Source organism: Silene latifolia, chromosome 4 (assembly GCF_048544455.1).
Source record: "Silene latifolia isolate original U9 population chromosome 4, ASM4854445v1, whole genome shotgun sequence".
NCBI classification, from domain to species: domain Eukaryota; kingdom Viridiplantae; phylum Streptophyta; class Magnoliopsida; order Caryophyllales; family Caryophyllaceae; genus Silene; species Silene latifolia.
Window position 1 is genome coordinate 105,626,809 of NC_133529.1, and position 17,312 is coordinate 105,644,120.

The window sequence follows — 17,312 nt, forward strand, 5'->3', positions numbered from 1 at the left end:
TTGACGCTGGTGATCAGTTGATATCTTAAGGTCACACCTATAGGACAATTCCCTTAATAGATAAGTTGATTAATTGTATATCGATTCAAGGATCAATTCCTTAAAATTGAACAATTGTTTTGTTAGTGAGAATATTTATATATTATTGTAATTTGATTAAATAAGATTTATTTTAGTAATTAAAAGATTTCATTAGTAAAATTGATTGTTGTTTATGAGACAATTAAGATAAGAATGAATGGTTAAATATAATTACAAAATGTTTTGAATTATATTAACATGTCCCATTTTATACCATGTAATTGTGAATTATTAGACAATTTGTAATTGAATTAATTTGTATAATGATATTTAATATGTTAAATATGCATTATAATTAATTAATAAGATGTTACATGCTACATGTGACACATTGTGTGACAAATGACAAATTGACAAAATAAAATGGATGTCCATTTTATGTAATGGACCGAAATGATGGAGGGATTAATGGATTATGGGTGATTTATTTTAATGGTTAAAATTGACATAATCATTCATACTCTACTTAGCCTTACACACCTATTTTTGGAGAAGAGAAAAAGGATAAAGAGGAGGCCATGCATTGACTTATGGCCTTCATCCCGCCCGACCTCTCCTCTTTATTGTGAGAAATTTGTTCTCATTTTATTCATTCTTATTCTAAGGCTTACATTCTTAACCTTCTCACTTACATCTCTCTAAAATTAGTTTTAGAAACCTTAAAAATTGTTTACCTAAAATTCTAATTTCAACATATAACACTACTAATGTAGTAATAAAGATATTATTAGAATTATTTTAAGGATACTAGTATATTAATCTAGTAAGTTAATATATTAATTTAAGGGTTTTGTTTTGGGTGCAATAAGAGGAGGATCTCTATATTTGGGATTTAGGAGGATCATCCATAATACTTGAGCTCAAGAACAAATAAAGAAGGTGTCCTTATTTGTGCCCAAATTTCGAACCATTAACAATCTAAGAACCATTGTTATCTTATTTTTATCTCTACTTTTGTTATGCATGCACTAGATCTTAAGAACTCATATTAATATGTTAATTAGTTCACCATTAGAAAAGTCTAATAAAAGGTATATGAACCTAACAATTGGTATCAGAGCATAGGATGTTGCATGCATAATCGCTTTATAGTTTTTTCGAGTTATTAGTAACTTAATTAAAACTAAAAAATTTTGATTTATCAGCTAAAGCCACGAAATCTTAATGCATGTTGTATATTCTGGTCCTAAAATGTATTTAGGTCATTTTTATGATTTATGGTATTTTATTGCTCATTTTAATGATTTTTATTAATTTTATTACATTTTAATGGCTAAAATGGTATTTAAAATACTGAAAATAGTTAAACTTAGTCTCTGATCTTGAAATTTTTATATGACCTCACATGCATATTTTACTCATTGTATGTAAAAGTTCGTATAAATTTGATTTATTTTGCATGATTTATGATTTTTTATGAGTTAAAAATGAATTAAATGGAGGTAAAATGATTAAATATAGTTAAACTTCGAAGCAGGCCATAAAATATTAATATGTTGTCACATGCACATTTTACTCACTGTGTGTAAAATTTAAGATGAACTTGATTTATTTTGCATGATTTATGAATTTTTAGAGTAAAAATAACATAAATAGTGACTATTTTAGCATAAATAGCTAAAATAAATTTCATGGCATGAGAAAATTATTTTAGGTTGAATTTATATCCCACTTATTAGATATAAAGTTGTAAAATTTATTAGATTAATTTTGGAATACTTTAGATGTTTTATTTGATAAAACCGATAAATCGCAACTATATTTTTCTCGAAATAAATTCAAAAATTTTAACCATGATTTTTGATATTATGAGTGTCATGGATATATTCCAGAATGTTCAAAAAAATTAAAATTCAAATTTTTAAATTATTGTAATTTAATTTGGATTTATTTCATAAATATTATGATTTTAAGGTAAAAAATGAGCATAAAATTATATCAAGTTGAATTATTATCAAAAAAAATGAGTAATGACTAATTTTTGAGTCCTAAAGGTGTTAGGATAATTAAATTGGACTAAAATTATACTTTAGTATTATTTAGCGATTTTAATAAGTTAAAATCGTGAATTTCCATAAAACCGGATTATATGATCGATATAAGTTAAATAGGGCGATTTGGCACATAATTTGGCATGATAGACACATATTATAATGCTGCATATTTCATTGTTGAATGTCATATTTTATTTATATAATTTTGAATTATGTAATTTTATCTTAGTATGGCCTTAGTTTTAATCGATATTACCCGTAATGTAAGGGAATATGGATTCGGTTGTAATTTAATGTGATCTCGTATCACTTTTATTTTTACTAGTTTTACATATTACAAATGTATAATAGGAATAGCTTTGTATTTTATTATTATTTGTAATTCCGGAGTTTCTTCAAGACGGTGTCATTCGGAAAGGCGTTCCGACAAAGACGGTGTTTTAGGGAGGCGTGCCACTTGATGATTCAAGGGACCAAAGGAGTTGGTTTCCGAATTTGTAATAGATTATTTGATTTTCTATTTTAGGATGACCATACTAGGAATTTATTATTTGGTTTGCATTTCTTTTAATATGTTGCATGCATTGCTAAATCGCCATAACAACACATGCATATCACATCGAGTCATCCACCGTGTCAATTATGATTATCGAGAATTCGACTTTTAGTTCACTTAAAATAGATAGATAATAAATTGACACGACCTCTCACTAAATTTTAAAATTGAGATTAGTCTTACCAAATAGTAGGACCCATGAATCCCCGTAATATTTGGGGTATGTTCGGTTTTCCCGAGGTGCCTTCATTTATCATTGGGTAAGTGGGCTAATAAAACGTTATTACCCGCGAAATTTGGTTGGTCTCAAAAGGGATATTATGACTAGTCTTATGTTCCGAGGCTAGAGATGGGTTTTGTGAAAAATATCGACCGAGAGTTCTAAAGTAGAATCAATTAAAGAGTTAATTCACCAAATTTGTATAACGTATGGGATGTATCGGTTTTCCCGTACCCATATTTGTATAAAGATGGATCTCAGAATCATTTATTATAGTTGGGTAGAGGTCACTATATAAATGCTAAACTTGTCTAAAAATATTTACAAGTTTTAAGACGATAAATGTATATAATTCCTTCATTTTCTATTTTGTAGTCAATTTGATTAGTTTGCAATGTCGAATCCAATTTCATCCGCATCAACTAGCGCAAACGCTCCACCACCCCCCAATGCTTCTTGGCTCCGATCCTTTATGGATCGATGTAAACTTGAAAAGAATGGTTCTAACTTCGCCGATTGGAATGCGCAACTCCGTTTGGCCGCGGAAGGTGACCGACAAGCTTCGTTACCTTACCGAAGCCGCTCCCACCACACCTATTACTAGGTCTACTTCCGCCGTAAGGGAAACTTATGAGGCTTACCTAAAAGAGTCGGTCGCTATTAAGAACATCTTGATTTTCTTTATGGAGCCCGATCTCCAAAGGAGTGCTATCAAAATGAGCACGGCCTATGAGATCTACACCAAGCTTGTGACCATGTTTTCGCAAGCTCCTAGGATAATCCAATATGAGGCGGCCTCCGCATTTTTCGAAATCAACATCAAAGAGGGCCAAAAAGTTAGACCTCATGTGCTCAAATTGATTGAGCTTGTTGAGACTCTTAAGATCCAACGGGTTAACATTCCCGAACAACTCGTGATAGACTGAGTTCTACATTCCTTGAACAAAGTCAAGGCATATGTGCAGTTTAGGGTAAACTACAATATGCAAAATATAAAGACTTCTCTCCATGAATTGCATAAATTGCTTGTGCAAGCCGAGAGAGATATGGGTCTTGATGTTAGTTCAACCAAGGATGTGCTTGCCATTAACAACAAAAGCAAAGGGAAATTTAAGAGGAGTGATAATAGGAGCAGGAAACCCACTCCCTTCAAGGGAAAAGAAAAATCAATTGAGAAAAGCTCTTCTAAAAAGGTGATACTTCCGAAGACAAATGTCATTATTGTAATGGCATAGGACATTGGAAGAGGAATTTCCCAAAGTATCTTGGAGATATCAAAGTTGGAAAGATTATTCCAGTAGGTAATAAATAAAATTCTCCCTATCATTTATGTTTTGAATTTCAATCTCAACTTTGCTATTTGGATACAAGTTGTGATTCTTACCCCTTTTAACTTGTTTTTTAAGGGCATCCGAGAAAAGACAAAGGCAAAGACAAGCAAGCCTAAGGAGGTTCTTCAAGGGAAGCTAGAGTAGCTGCCCAAGACCTATGGAAGCTTGGCCTTTATATTTAATAGTCTTTGTTTTATTATTGTATTTTGAACTTGTTGTTTTAGAACTCTTTTAATTTCCTAGTTGGACATGGAAATTAGTTTATTTCCTTTTGTTTTTCAAGAACAAGAAGTTGTATTTGAATTTGAGTGGCTTGGTTTGTAACCCAAGTCACTCGGTTTATAGAAATTTTTCGTTCTAAAACTTTTTTTTTTTGCTAAACGCTAAGTTTATCATTAGAATCAAGCATTACAAGACTGTTTTTAGGTAGAGACATGTTGTACTAAGCAATGCACATATTACATTTGCACCCTAGACAACCATGCTTTATCCTTAATTACAAGAGATATTACAAGGTTTATATGCCATAAAACGATATCTAATAACCTTCTGAATTTCTAAAATGACCCCAGCAGGCCTCAGCAGACATTGATGCAGACGAGCCTGATTCCTTTGCATCCAGATGAAATACCAACAAGCCATCAATGCTGCTGTACAAATTTCTTTCCTACATCTGCTCCATCGAGTTCTAGATATTCTGAGTAAGCTGTTAGGTTGTGCAATCTCAGAACAAAGCCATTTCCCCACCCCCTGCAGGATCTGTGTGTTGTACACACTGTTTTGGAATAAATGTTCATGGTCTTCATCCTGCAACTGACAGATGCAACACAGTTTATCTGCAATAATTTGGAACTAGAACAGTCTGGTTTTAAGCATCAGAGCATTATGAGCCACTAACCATGCTATGAATGCATGTTTAGGAGCCCCTAGACTACTCCAGACTGGTTTACACCACCACACCACTTCATGCTTATGCCTAAGCCAATTGTAACAACTCTTAACTGAGTAACCAATAGGTCTGTCACCCCAGTGTTCTTCAACAAAACCATCCTGAATAAGATCCTTAATTTTGCAGATTTTCCTCCAATACCAACTGGTATCTGAAGGAGGCTTGTAAGAAACCCAAGGTGAGCTTTTTAAATAGACATGATGCACCCACTGAACCCAAAGCTTATCCTACTTAACTGCAATCCACCAAACCAACTTTCCTACTAATGCAGCATTCCAATTCACACTCTGTTTAAGACCTAATCCTCCTTCTTTTTTAGGAACACAAATCGTTATAAAACTTGTTTGTTGCTTATAAGGCTATCTTTCGAGAAAAATAGATGTATTTTTTAAAAGATAGAGTGGGAGAAAATTAGCAACAAACATACGACAGTTGGGAACTAGTGAGGAGTCCAAAAGAAAGCGTTCTTAAGTCAAACTCATGACATATGAGGAGACCAAAAGAAAGCTTTCTTAGCTAAATCTTTAGACTAGTAAGGAGACCAAAAGAAAATGTTCTTTACATAATAAGATTATGAAGTGGTTGTATCAAGTAAGTTCAATTCTATTTTACATAAAAGCCGAATGAACCAAAGTGAAATCTGTGCAAAAGGATAAATTTGTTTAGAGTTGCATAGATAGACATAAGAGATGTCTACAAAGCTAAGTTAACATGTAACTATGCTAAGATCCATGTTATCATTGCTACACCTCATAGTGTGTATGATCAAGTTAGATGTTAAAACCAATTTCTAAATAGGTATTTAGAAAGAGGTGTGTGTGTGACATAAGCACAAGGTTTTAATTAACGCTTGAGATTGCAATGATTTTTTCAATCATATGATAAGAAGATAGTTTTCACTCGAGTCGTCGAGAAGCCATATGTATACATGGATTTTAGTGGGAGTCAAAATTGTCGTGTTTAGACATAAAATTCAGTGGGAGAGATTGTCTTCCATATTGATGTCATATCACTCATTGAGGATGACATGGTAACACTACCATCTATAAGGGAGTGTTTTGGTCTTCAATTCTCAATGAAAGATGACATATTGCATTCCAAAATTCCAAATCTATTATGACATAGGGAATTTTAGATTGACACTTAGATAAGTATCCTATATTGATAAGATTCTTTATCTGTTTAACATCAACAAGGTTCAGTAGGTTATTCATATTGATGAAAGTGGAATTACCATGATAGAGTCATAGTCATTCACTGAACCTAAATAAGTTATTGATCACATGAAATCGATTGCTAATGTTTCCGCGATTAGAACGATCATGTATGCCATTATATGCACATGCCATGATGAATCATATGCTTGGAGTATAATAAGTCAATAACAAGTTAATTCGAATGAAGGTCTTTTAAAAGCCTTAAAAAACATCCTTTAAGATTCTTAAGGAGAATTGAGGATTCGTTCTTATGTTTGGATGATATACTAAGTTGTGCGTTGAAGGGTTACACAAACTCTAGTTTCCAAACCTATAAAGATTTATCGAAATCCTAGGCTCATTTTATTGACTTAGGAGTAAGAGACTAGAGAAATATTTTAGTTTCAACCATTGAAAAGTTCTACAAACAGAATCTAAGTACATTGTGATAAGATGGTCAACGTAGGGAATGAGAGTAGATCCCTCTACCAAAGACTTTATCACAAGTTATATGATAAAAGTGGGAGCATCTTCCAAGTATAAGAGCCCAAGTCTAGTAATAAAAATAGACGTCTACTTAGATAAATTCATGTCATTAGAAATAACATTGAATAGAAGGAAATAGCAATTCATAAAGTTGGAATGTATGGATATATGGTATATTCACTTACCAAACTTTTATTGAAATTTAACTAATGTAAAATGTACACTATAGATTATGAGATATGAAGTAGTAATAAAGTATTGACTATTCATATAAGATAATCGCATTTATCGTTTGAGTTTCTTTAAACTCATTCATTACTTTGTTATATCCAAATGGGTTGTTGAGACAATATTATGTGCCCCTGGATTGACATAGTATGTGCTCCTGGTTACTTATAGGAGGTGACGTCTCGAAGTGACTAGAGTGTGATGCGATTGATGGCAAGTTCAAGTGTCATAGGGTCATATGAGATGACTAGTCGATCACATAGACAGACTGTATGGGACACTCTGTCGGGCAGTGACCGCTTCTAGAGTTATGGAAATTCATAAAGTCTGGTCGTGGCAAGAGATACTATAGTATTCTTATGAGTCAATTCTTTTGACTAGAGACTATTCGCCCAAGTTGGCACAAATTTTTGAATGGCTTTGATTTATACTCTACGATTGTCGTGACTGATGTCAAATGAGTATATTTTGGGTCATGATGAACTATGGCTATACGAAGGGAATAATGCGATAGGAATTGTCCACCCCCTTGTCAGGGTTGTTTGAAATCTCAGGGCCACTCGAGGAGTAGTGACCTGAAAATGCGTGGCCATGCTCGGAAGGTATCTACGGTAAATAATTCCGGTCAGACAGTTACTCTCAAGATCGAGGAAACCACTCAAGATATGATCAAATGCAAGTACGACCTGTAAGACACCTTGCATTGAGTGAGAGATTGTAATAGGACAAGAGAATTGGTGACGCACACTTGTCTCGGACAAGTGGGAGATTGATGGAGTACGTGTCCTCAATAATAGTGCGATCACATGTTTAAATCTCAAATTAAGAATACGTAAGGGATGATTCATTTATATAGTCAACTGATCAACATTAATCAGTAATGATTGGCTAACTAGAGTTTGACATTACTGTCGTTTGACGGTGGTGATCAGTTGATATCTTAAGGTCACACCTATAGGACAATTCCCTTAATAGATAAGTTGATTAATTGTATATCGATACAAGGATCAATTCCTTAAAATTGAACAATTGTTTTGTTAGTGAGAATATTTATATCTTATTGTAATTTGATTAAATAAGATTTATTTTAGTAATTAAAAGATTTCATTAGTAAAATTGATTATTGTTTATGAGACAATTAAGATAAGAATGAATGGTTAAATATAATTACAAAATGTTGTGAATTATATTAACATGTCCCATTTTATACCATGTAATTGTGAATTATTAGACAATTTGTAATTGAATTAATTTGTATAATGATATTTAATACGTTAAATATGCATTAGAATTAATTAATAAGATGTTACGTGCTACATGTGACACATTGTGTGACAAATGACAAATTGACAAAATAAAATGGATGTCCATTTTATGTAATGGACCGAAATGATGGAGGGATTAGTGGATTATGGGTGATTTATTTTAATGGTTAAAATTGACATAATCATTCCTACTCTACTTAGCCTTACACACCTATTTTTGGAGAAGAGAAAAAGGATAAAGAGGAGGCCATGCATTGACTTATGGCCTTCATCCCACCCGGCCTCTCCTCTTTATTGTGAGAAATCTGTTCTCATTTTATTCATTCTTATTCTAAGGCTTACATTCTTAACCTTCTCACTTACATCTCTCTAAAATTAGTTTTAGAAACCTTAAAAATTGTTCACCTAAAATTCTAATTTCAACATATAACATTAGTAATGTAGTAATAAAGATATTATTAGAATTATTTTAAGGATACTAGTATATTAATCTAGTAAGTTAATATATTAATTTAAGGGTTTTGTTTTGGGTGCAATAAGAGGAGGATCTCTATATTTGGGATTTAGGAGGATCATCCATAATACTTGAGTTCAAGAACAAATAAGGAAGGTGTCCTTATTTGTGCCCAAATTTCGAACCATCAACAATGTAAGAACCAATGCATGCACTAGATCTTAAGAACTCATATTAATATGTTAATTAGTTCACCATTAGAAAAAATCTAATAAAAGGTATATGAACCTAACAGTAATAACATCTAAAAGTAGACTTATTAGAAGTCATATTTGTAACACTACGGATTTTCCTTGGTGACTACTCGACCGAGTAGAGCCTACTCGGCCGAGTAGTCATTTGGCTGTATGTTATTTTGGTTCTGCCGAGGAATACTCGGCCGAGTATAGTGAGTACTCGACCGAGTATTGGACACTCGACCGAGTGTGCATTTACTCGACCGAGTGTCCGGTCTGGCGAAGTTATATTTCGACGGTTTAATTAGGGAATGATTAGGGTATTTTATATTTCCGCGTCAGTTTCTAATATCAGTTTTCAAAGCGTTATCACTTCTACGTTACCCTAATCACATCCAAATCATTCCCTAATCCTTCCCTTGAGCATTTCATAGCGTCATTGTGTGGGTAATCGCTGTAGTTCTTACGTACAAGTTCTTGTTGCACTGTTGGTAAGTTCTATCTTTGTGATTTTTGTACCTTTTTGAGTTACTGTACATTTATATGGGAAGGGGGATTTTGGGAATTGTGCAAAGTGTAATCGTGTTGTATGATCTTGGTATAGGAGAAGACTTCGTAGAGGAGCCTTTTTGATTGTCCGTGTTGCATACTGCTGTGATTGCTAAGGTAGGGTTTCCCTACTCAGTTTACTGTGCTTTGTCTGACATGTTGTTGTGTTTATCGTTATCTATTGATCATTGGAGTGCGGAGATTGTTGTGATGATGTTGGTGTAAGGAGATTGAGTTGACTGTGATGTCGTGTGATTGTGATTGTGGTGGAGTCACTTGCGGGAGTGGCTCCACACCCTAGTTCGCCCTCCGTGGAACCCGCCACGGGAGGGGATGTGCACATTAAGGTACAGGGATCGTTGTCGCTCGTTGAAGAGCTGGACTAGGTGGGATCGGCTGCGGTCACCCACTGGCGGCGAGGATTACCTATTGCGATGGGTAATCTGGCAGGGCTACACACTTTAGTGTGTAGTCAGTTACTGTGTGAGATTGGATGATTGGGAATCGGTGATGATCAGACGATATTTGCATTTGTTTGTCTTATTAGTTGAGTAATACTGACCCCGTTGTTGTTTGTGGAATCTGCGGTGATCCATTCGGGGATGGTGAGCAGGCTTGACAGGTATTGCTAGTGAGAGCTTGGGGATTATCTTGGGAGATTTGCCACCACGAGTCATAGCATCACCATCTGAGTCTTAGTGGATTTTCCTTTTAATGTTAAGACTTTGAGTTGTATTTTGTCAAACAGTATTTGGTTTTGGATATTGTAAACTTTACTTTTCACAGTGCTTTAATAATAGTGCTCAGTTCAGACGCTTTTGGTATGTACTAACCTCGGGAAACCGAGATGGTAACACACTTTCATGGTAGGGTGGTCCTGGTAAGGCACCTTGGTATGAGGGGGTGTTACAAAGTGGTATTAGAGCCGAAGATTCCGGCACCTAAACAAAATGAATTAATGAACCTAGGGAGTCTAAATAAAATGAACCCGGGGAGAGTTGTTTGGAGCTACCGCAAAGACTCGGGAGACGTCCCGGAGTCGCAAATTGGCCCTCACTAACTCAAGCCGGTAACATGGGGAAAAGTGGTGAGAGTAGGATTTGTATGTACATGTATGTGATGATGAAGGTTAGTAAAAGTTGATAATTGAAAACATATGTGTTAAGGTTGTGAAGGTGATGATGGGAGAAATGATAGAAGAGACGGATTGTGAATGATTGTTGTGTTAGAAATCGAATAAGCATGAATGGTATGTTGATATGTTTACAATGTGGCATTAAAGTTTTGATACATGCATTGCCTGTTGATATGTTTATAACATGGCTTTTAAGTTCTTAAGATCAAGTGTACTGCGGGAATAGTGAGCATGATAGGGGAATCGTAATCTGTAAACCAGTATATATAGTGTAACTCGGCCGAGCAGGGCAGGTACTCGACTGAGTATGGAGTACTCGGCCGAGTAACCGAGCACTCGACCGAGGGTTGTTTGATGGGAAGTAGCAATCGCTACTGTTTGTGATAACTCGACCGAGTATAGTAGTATACTCGACCGAGTAGTGTCCACTCGGCCGAGTGTTGTTTCACTCGACCGAGTGTTGTTTTTGTGTTTTGACGTTAGCTTCTGGAGTCGATACTCGACCGAATATCTGGGGGAGATAATCGACCGAGTTGGCTTCACTCGACCGAGTATGATATATACTCGGCCGAGTGTTCTTATGGCGGAAGAGTGTTAAATTTTGAGCCTGTGTTTACGTTTCTTTAATTCTTATCAGCTCAAAATGCCGCCCAAAAGAACTCCTGCGCAGATCCAAGCTTCGGATATGACTCTTGACGAGATTGCTCGCATGATTGAGCAACAAGAGGCTCTCCTTGAAGCTCTCAAAAATGTGGGAAAAGGGAACGAGAAGACGATGGATGCAACTCAGCTTAGCATCAACATTGCTCGTTTCCACCCTCCCACATATGACGGGGTAGGTGAACCAAAGCTGCTCGAGAAGTGGCACCGTGAGATTGAGGCTCTCATGGAAATGGTTAAGTGCCCCGAGGACATGATTGTTGAGCAGGTAGTGTACTACCTAAGAGGAGAAGCTGCAGTTTGGTGGCAGAATGTCAAGGATGATGCTAGAGCTTACTACCAGGTGGAAGGGGCTATTCCGTGGTCTGGGTTGAAGAGTGCTATGAGAGAGCAATTTGTGCCTGAACATATCCGACACAAGATGAGATCCGACTTTGATTCTTTCACCATGACTGAGGAGATGACAAGAATCGACTACTACCATCTCGGTTTTGGAGCTATCTCGTTATGTTGAAGATATGCGGCTAGGGCGAGAGAGGTTTGGCTCTCCGTTTTGAGAGGGTTTATCTGCTAAAATCGTAAGTCGTATGCCAGTGGGGTTGCTACGACCTTAAGGAAGTGTATCTCGAGAGCGGGTCAAGCCGAGAGAATGGTGGATCTCTCAAGGGAGATCGAGGAGAGGACTCGCTACGAGAAAAGAGGAAGGTGATGGCGGAAACAACGATCGACCAACCAACAAGAAAGGGAATTTCAACAATGCTAAGGCTTTTTCTAGTGGAGCTGGTTTCTCTGGAGGTTCTCGTGGTTGGGGAAAGAATGGGGGTCGAGCCGTAAGTGACAACACCAACCTTACGTGCTTCAATTTGTGGTGGGGTAGGCCACAAAGGCGGGAATGCACGAGCTACAAGCCCGGCAATGGTTCGGGGGCTCGATCGGGAATTTTTCTCAGGGGCCGACTCAGAGTTTTGCTAGCAACCGACCGGGAGGTTCATGGGGCAACAGAGGTGGACAGGGTAACCAGGGCGGTTACAACCGCGGTGGTGGTGGATCTTATCGGCGCTTAAGAATAACGGCGTTACCCGAGATTCGGCGGCTAAGCCAAGTACCTCCAATGCTTGATTCAGGTGGAGGACAGAAAAAAGTGGAAAGCTCTTCATGATGGACAAGCGGGAAGCACAAGATGATGCTCATGTAGTTCCGGTACCTTTCTTGTTCATAATGTACCGTCCTTTGTTTTGTTTGATTCCGGGGCTACACATTCTTTTGTGTCTAAGAGTCATGCTGTGTCTATGGGTTTGGGAAAGTTCGAGGTTGTAAAAGATGATGTGTTCATACCTTCAGAGGAGTCTGTGTCGTGTCTCAAGCTATATAAGGGTATATCCATGGTGATTGGAGGGGTAGATTTACCAGTTGACCTGTTAGAATTTCCTATGGATGGGTTTGAGGTGATTGTCGGGATGGATTGGCTAGGTAAGTATGATGCCAGGATAGATTGCCGTCAAAAGAAAGTGTCTTTAAAGGGTCCCAAGGGTGTTAGGGTGTCCTATAGAGGGTTTGTGGTAAAGCCTAAGTGTAGGTTCATAGCTGTGATGACCTTAAAGTCATGTTTAAGGAAGAAGTGCCCCTTGATTCTTTGTCATGTGAGAGATCACCGAGTAGAGCCGCCGATAGCTTCTGAGATATCCGTGGTGAGAGAATTCGAAGATGTCTTTCCTGAGGAAATACCGAGTTTACCTCCCAAGAGGGATATTGATTTCAGTGTGGAGCTTAAGCCGGGAACGGGTCCTATATCTAAAGCACCTTACCGTATGGCACCTAAAGAGTTGGCAGAGTTGAAAAAGCAGATACATGAGTTGTTAGGCAAGGGTTATATCAGGCCTAGTGTGTCACCGTGGGGAGCTCCAGTTCTTTTTGTAAAGAAGAAAGATGGGAGTATGAGACTGTGCATCGATTACAGAGAGCTCAATCGGGTCACGGTGAAGAATAAGTATCCGTTCCGAGGATTGATGATTTGTTCGATCAGCTAAGTGGAGCAGGTGTGTTCTCTAAGATTGATCTGAGGTCGGGATACCATCAGCTGAGGATAGCAGATGAGGATATTCCTAAAACAGCATTCCGATCTCGTTATGGTCACTACGAGTACGTGGTGATGCCTTTTGGATTGACCAATGCGCCAGCAGCTTTTATGGATTTGATGAACCGGATCTTTACACCGTTTTTGGATAGGTTTGTGGTTGTTTTCATCGACGATATCTTAGTTTATTCTAAGACTAAGGAGGAGCATGAGGAGCACTTGAGGATAGTTCTGCAGACCTTGAGAGAAAATCAGCTCTATGCCAAGTTATCCAAGTGTGAGTTCTGGTTAGAGGAAGTGGCTTTTCTGGGCCATGTAATATCTAAGAAGGGGGTATCTGTGGATCCTAGTAAGATTGAGGCCGTTACCAAGTGGGAATCGCCGAAGAATGTTGCGGAGATTCGGAGTTTCTTAGGCCTTGCCGGCTACTACAGGAGATTTGTGAAAGATTTCTCTACCATAGCGCGGCCTATGACATCCTTGATGAGGAAGGAAGTCAGATTTGTTTGGGACGAGAGTTGTGAAACGGCGTTTCAGACCTTAAAGGAACGCTTGACCACAGCTCCTATCCTAGCCTTGCCAGAGGGTTGTGAGAACTTTGAGGTTTATACCGACGCTTCAAAGAATGGTCTTGGTTGTGTCTTGATGCATGGAGGGAAAGTGATAGCCTATGCTTCTAGGCAGCTGAAGCAATATGAGGAGAATTACCCTACTCATGATCTGGAGCTGGGTGCGGTTGTGTTTGCTCTTAAGATTTGGAGGCACTACCTTTATGGCGCAACATTTAAGGTGTTCTCTGATCATAAGAGTCTAAAGTATATCTACACTCAGAAGGAGCTTAACATGCGACAGAGACGGTGGATGGAGCTGATTGGAGATTATGATATGGAGATCATCTATCATGAGGGTAAAGCTAATGTTGTTGCAGATGCTTTGAGTAGGAATAGCGTTCATTCGCTATGTACGGCTATGTCCTTGCTGAAGTTGAGAGACGAGATGTCTAGTTTGGGGATCTTTATGATTCGAGAAGGAAATACCATCGGGGATTTGACGATTGAGCCAGAGTTGTATGAGAACATCAAAAGTAAGCAAGAGCTTGATCCTAAGATCCAGGAGTGGAAGTCAAAGGTAGAGGGTGGAGCAGCTTCCAGATTTTCTATACATTCAGACGGGAGTGTTCGATTTGATGGGAGATGGTGTGTTCCTGACGATGCAGAGTTAAGGAAAATGATCTTGTCAGAGGCTCATTGCACTCCTTACTCAGTTCACCCGGGTGGTGACAAGCTTTATAGAGATCTTAAGAAGACTTTTTGGTGGCCAAACTTAAAGAGAGATGTAGCTGAGTTTGTGGCTAGATGTTTGACCTGCCAACGGGTCAAAGGGGAACAAAGGAGACCACAAGGTAAGATTCAGTCTTTGACAGTGCCCGAGTGGAAGTGGGAGTCGATCTCCATGGATTTCATTGTGGGGTTACCTAGGTCACAACAAGGTAACAACATGATTTGGGTGATTGTTGATCGGTTAACCAAGTCAGCCCATTTTGTTCCAATGAAAGATACTTGGTCTAAGATGCAGCTGGCATTGGGTTACAGAAGGCATGTAGTTCGGTTACATGGTATACCGAAGGATATCGTTTCTGATCGTGATGCGAGGTTCATATCAAAGTTTTGGAAGGAACTGCAAGAGTTGATGGGTACAACTTTGAAAATGAGTACAGCTTTTCATCCGGCAACCGATGGTCAGACAGAACGGACCATCAAGACCCTAGAAGACATGCTAAGGGCATGTGTTATGGACTTTGGGGGCAGTTGGGAAGACAGACTTGATTTGATCGAGTTTTCATACAATAATAGTTATCATACAAGCATTGGGATGGCACCTTTTGAAGCTTTGTAAGGACGGAAATGCCGAAGTCCAGTTTGTTGGGATGATAGTTCTGAGGCAGTGGTTTTAGGGCCACAACTGGTTCAAGATATGGTTGAGCAAATCCAGTTGATTCGCCAAAAGATGAGAGCAGCTCAAGATCGTCAGAAGAGCTACGCCGACTTACACCGCAAGGATATTGAGTTTTCGGTAGGTGACAAGGTCCTTTTGAAAGTGTCACCTATGCGAGGTGTTATGAGGTTTGGGAAGAAGGGTAAGCTAAGTCAAAAGTTTATTGGTCCTTATGATATTTTGGACCGTGTTGGCGAGGTAGCCTACAGGTTAGCTCTACCACCAGCTTTAGATAGAGTGCACAATGTTTTTCACGTATCTCAACTCCGGAAGTATGTGAGCGATCCGTCGCATATCCTTGAGATGGAGAACATCGAGCTTGATGAATCCTTGTCCTATGCCGAGATTCCTAAGGAAATTCTTGATCGCAAGGTTCGTAAGACCCGGAATGGTGAGACGGTCTTACTCAAGGTCCTTTGGTCTAATCATAATGTGGAGGAAGCCACATGGGAACCCGAGGAAGCTATGCGAGAACGTTTTCCTAACCTTTTTGATCAGGTATGTTTGGTTACGGGGACGTAACCGTTGTCTTTTTAGGGGGTAGGAGATGGTCGCGATAGTGTTTTTGTTTTGTTTTTGTTTTGCTTCGAGTCCGGAAATGTTTTGTGGTGACTTGTATAGTTCTTTGGAGCCGTTGTAGGTAGTCGGTATAGTCTTCTGATGTTGTGTTGCGCTTGGTGGTATAGTAGAGTGTGAACTTCGGGACGAAGTTTTTTTTAAGGGGGGAAGATTGTAACACTACGGATTTTCCTTGGTGACTACTCGACCGAGTAGAGCCTACTCGGTCGAGTAGTCATTTGGCTGTATGTTATTTTAGTTCTGCCGAGGAATACTCGGCCGAGTATAGTGAGTACTCGACCGAGTATTGGACACTCGGCCGAGTGTGCATTTACTCGACCGAGTGTCCGGTCTGGCGAAGTTATATTTCGACGGTTTAATTAGGGAATGATTAGGGTATTTTATATTTCCGCGTCAGTTTCTAATATCAGTTTTCAAAGCGTTATCACTTCTACGTTACCCTAATCACATCCAAATCATTCCCTAATCCTTCCCTTGAGCATTTCATAGCGTCATTGTGTGGGTAATCGCTGTAGTTCTTACGTACAAGTTCTTGTTGCACTGTTGGTAAGTTCTATCTTTGTGATTTTTGTACCTTTTTGAGTTACTGTACATTTATATGGGCAGGGGGATTTTGGGAATTGTGCAAAGTGTAATCGTGTTGTATGATCTTGGTATAGGAGAAGACTTCGTAGATGAGCCTTTTTGATTGTCCGTGTTGCATACTGCTGTGATTGCTAAGGTAGGGTTTCCCTACTCAGTTTACTGTGCTTTGTCTGACATGTTGTTGTGTTTATCGTTATCTATTGATCATTGGAGTGCGGAGATTGTTGTGATGATGTTGGTGTAAGGAGATTGAGTTGACTGTGATGTCGTGTGATTGTGATTGTGGTGGAGTCACTTGCGGGAGTGGCTCCACACCCTAGTTCGCCCTCCGTGGAACCCGCCACGGGAGGGGATGTGCACATTAAGGGACAGGGATCGTTGTCGCTCGTTGAAGAGCTGGACTAGGTGGGATCGGCTGCGGTCACCCACTGGCGGCGAGGATTACCTGTTGCGATGGGTAATCTGGCAGGGCTACACACTTTAGTGTGTAGTCAGTTACTGTGTGAGATTGGATGATTGGGAATCGGTGATGATCAGACGATATTTGCATTTGTTTGTCTTATTAGTTGAGTAATACTGACCCCGTTGTTGTTTGTGGAATCTGCGGTGATCCATTCGGGGATGGTGAGCAGGCTTGACAGGTATTGCTAGTGAGAGCTTGGGGATTATCTTGGGAGATTTGCCACCACGAGTCATAGCATCACCATCTGAGTCTTAGTGGATTTTCCTTTTAATGTTA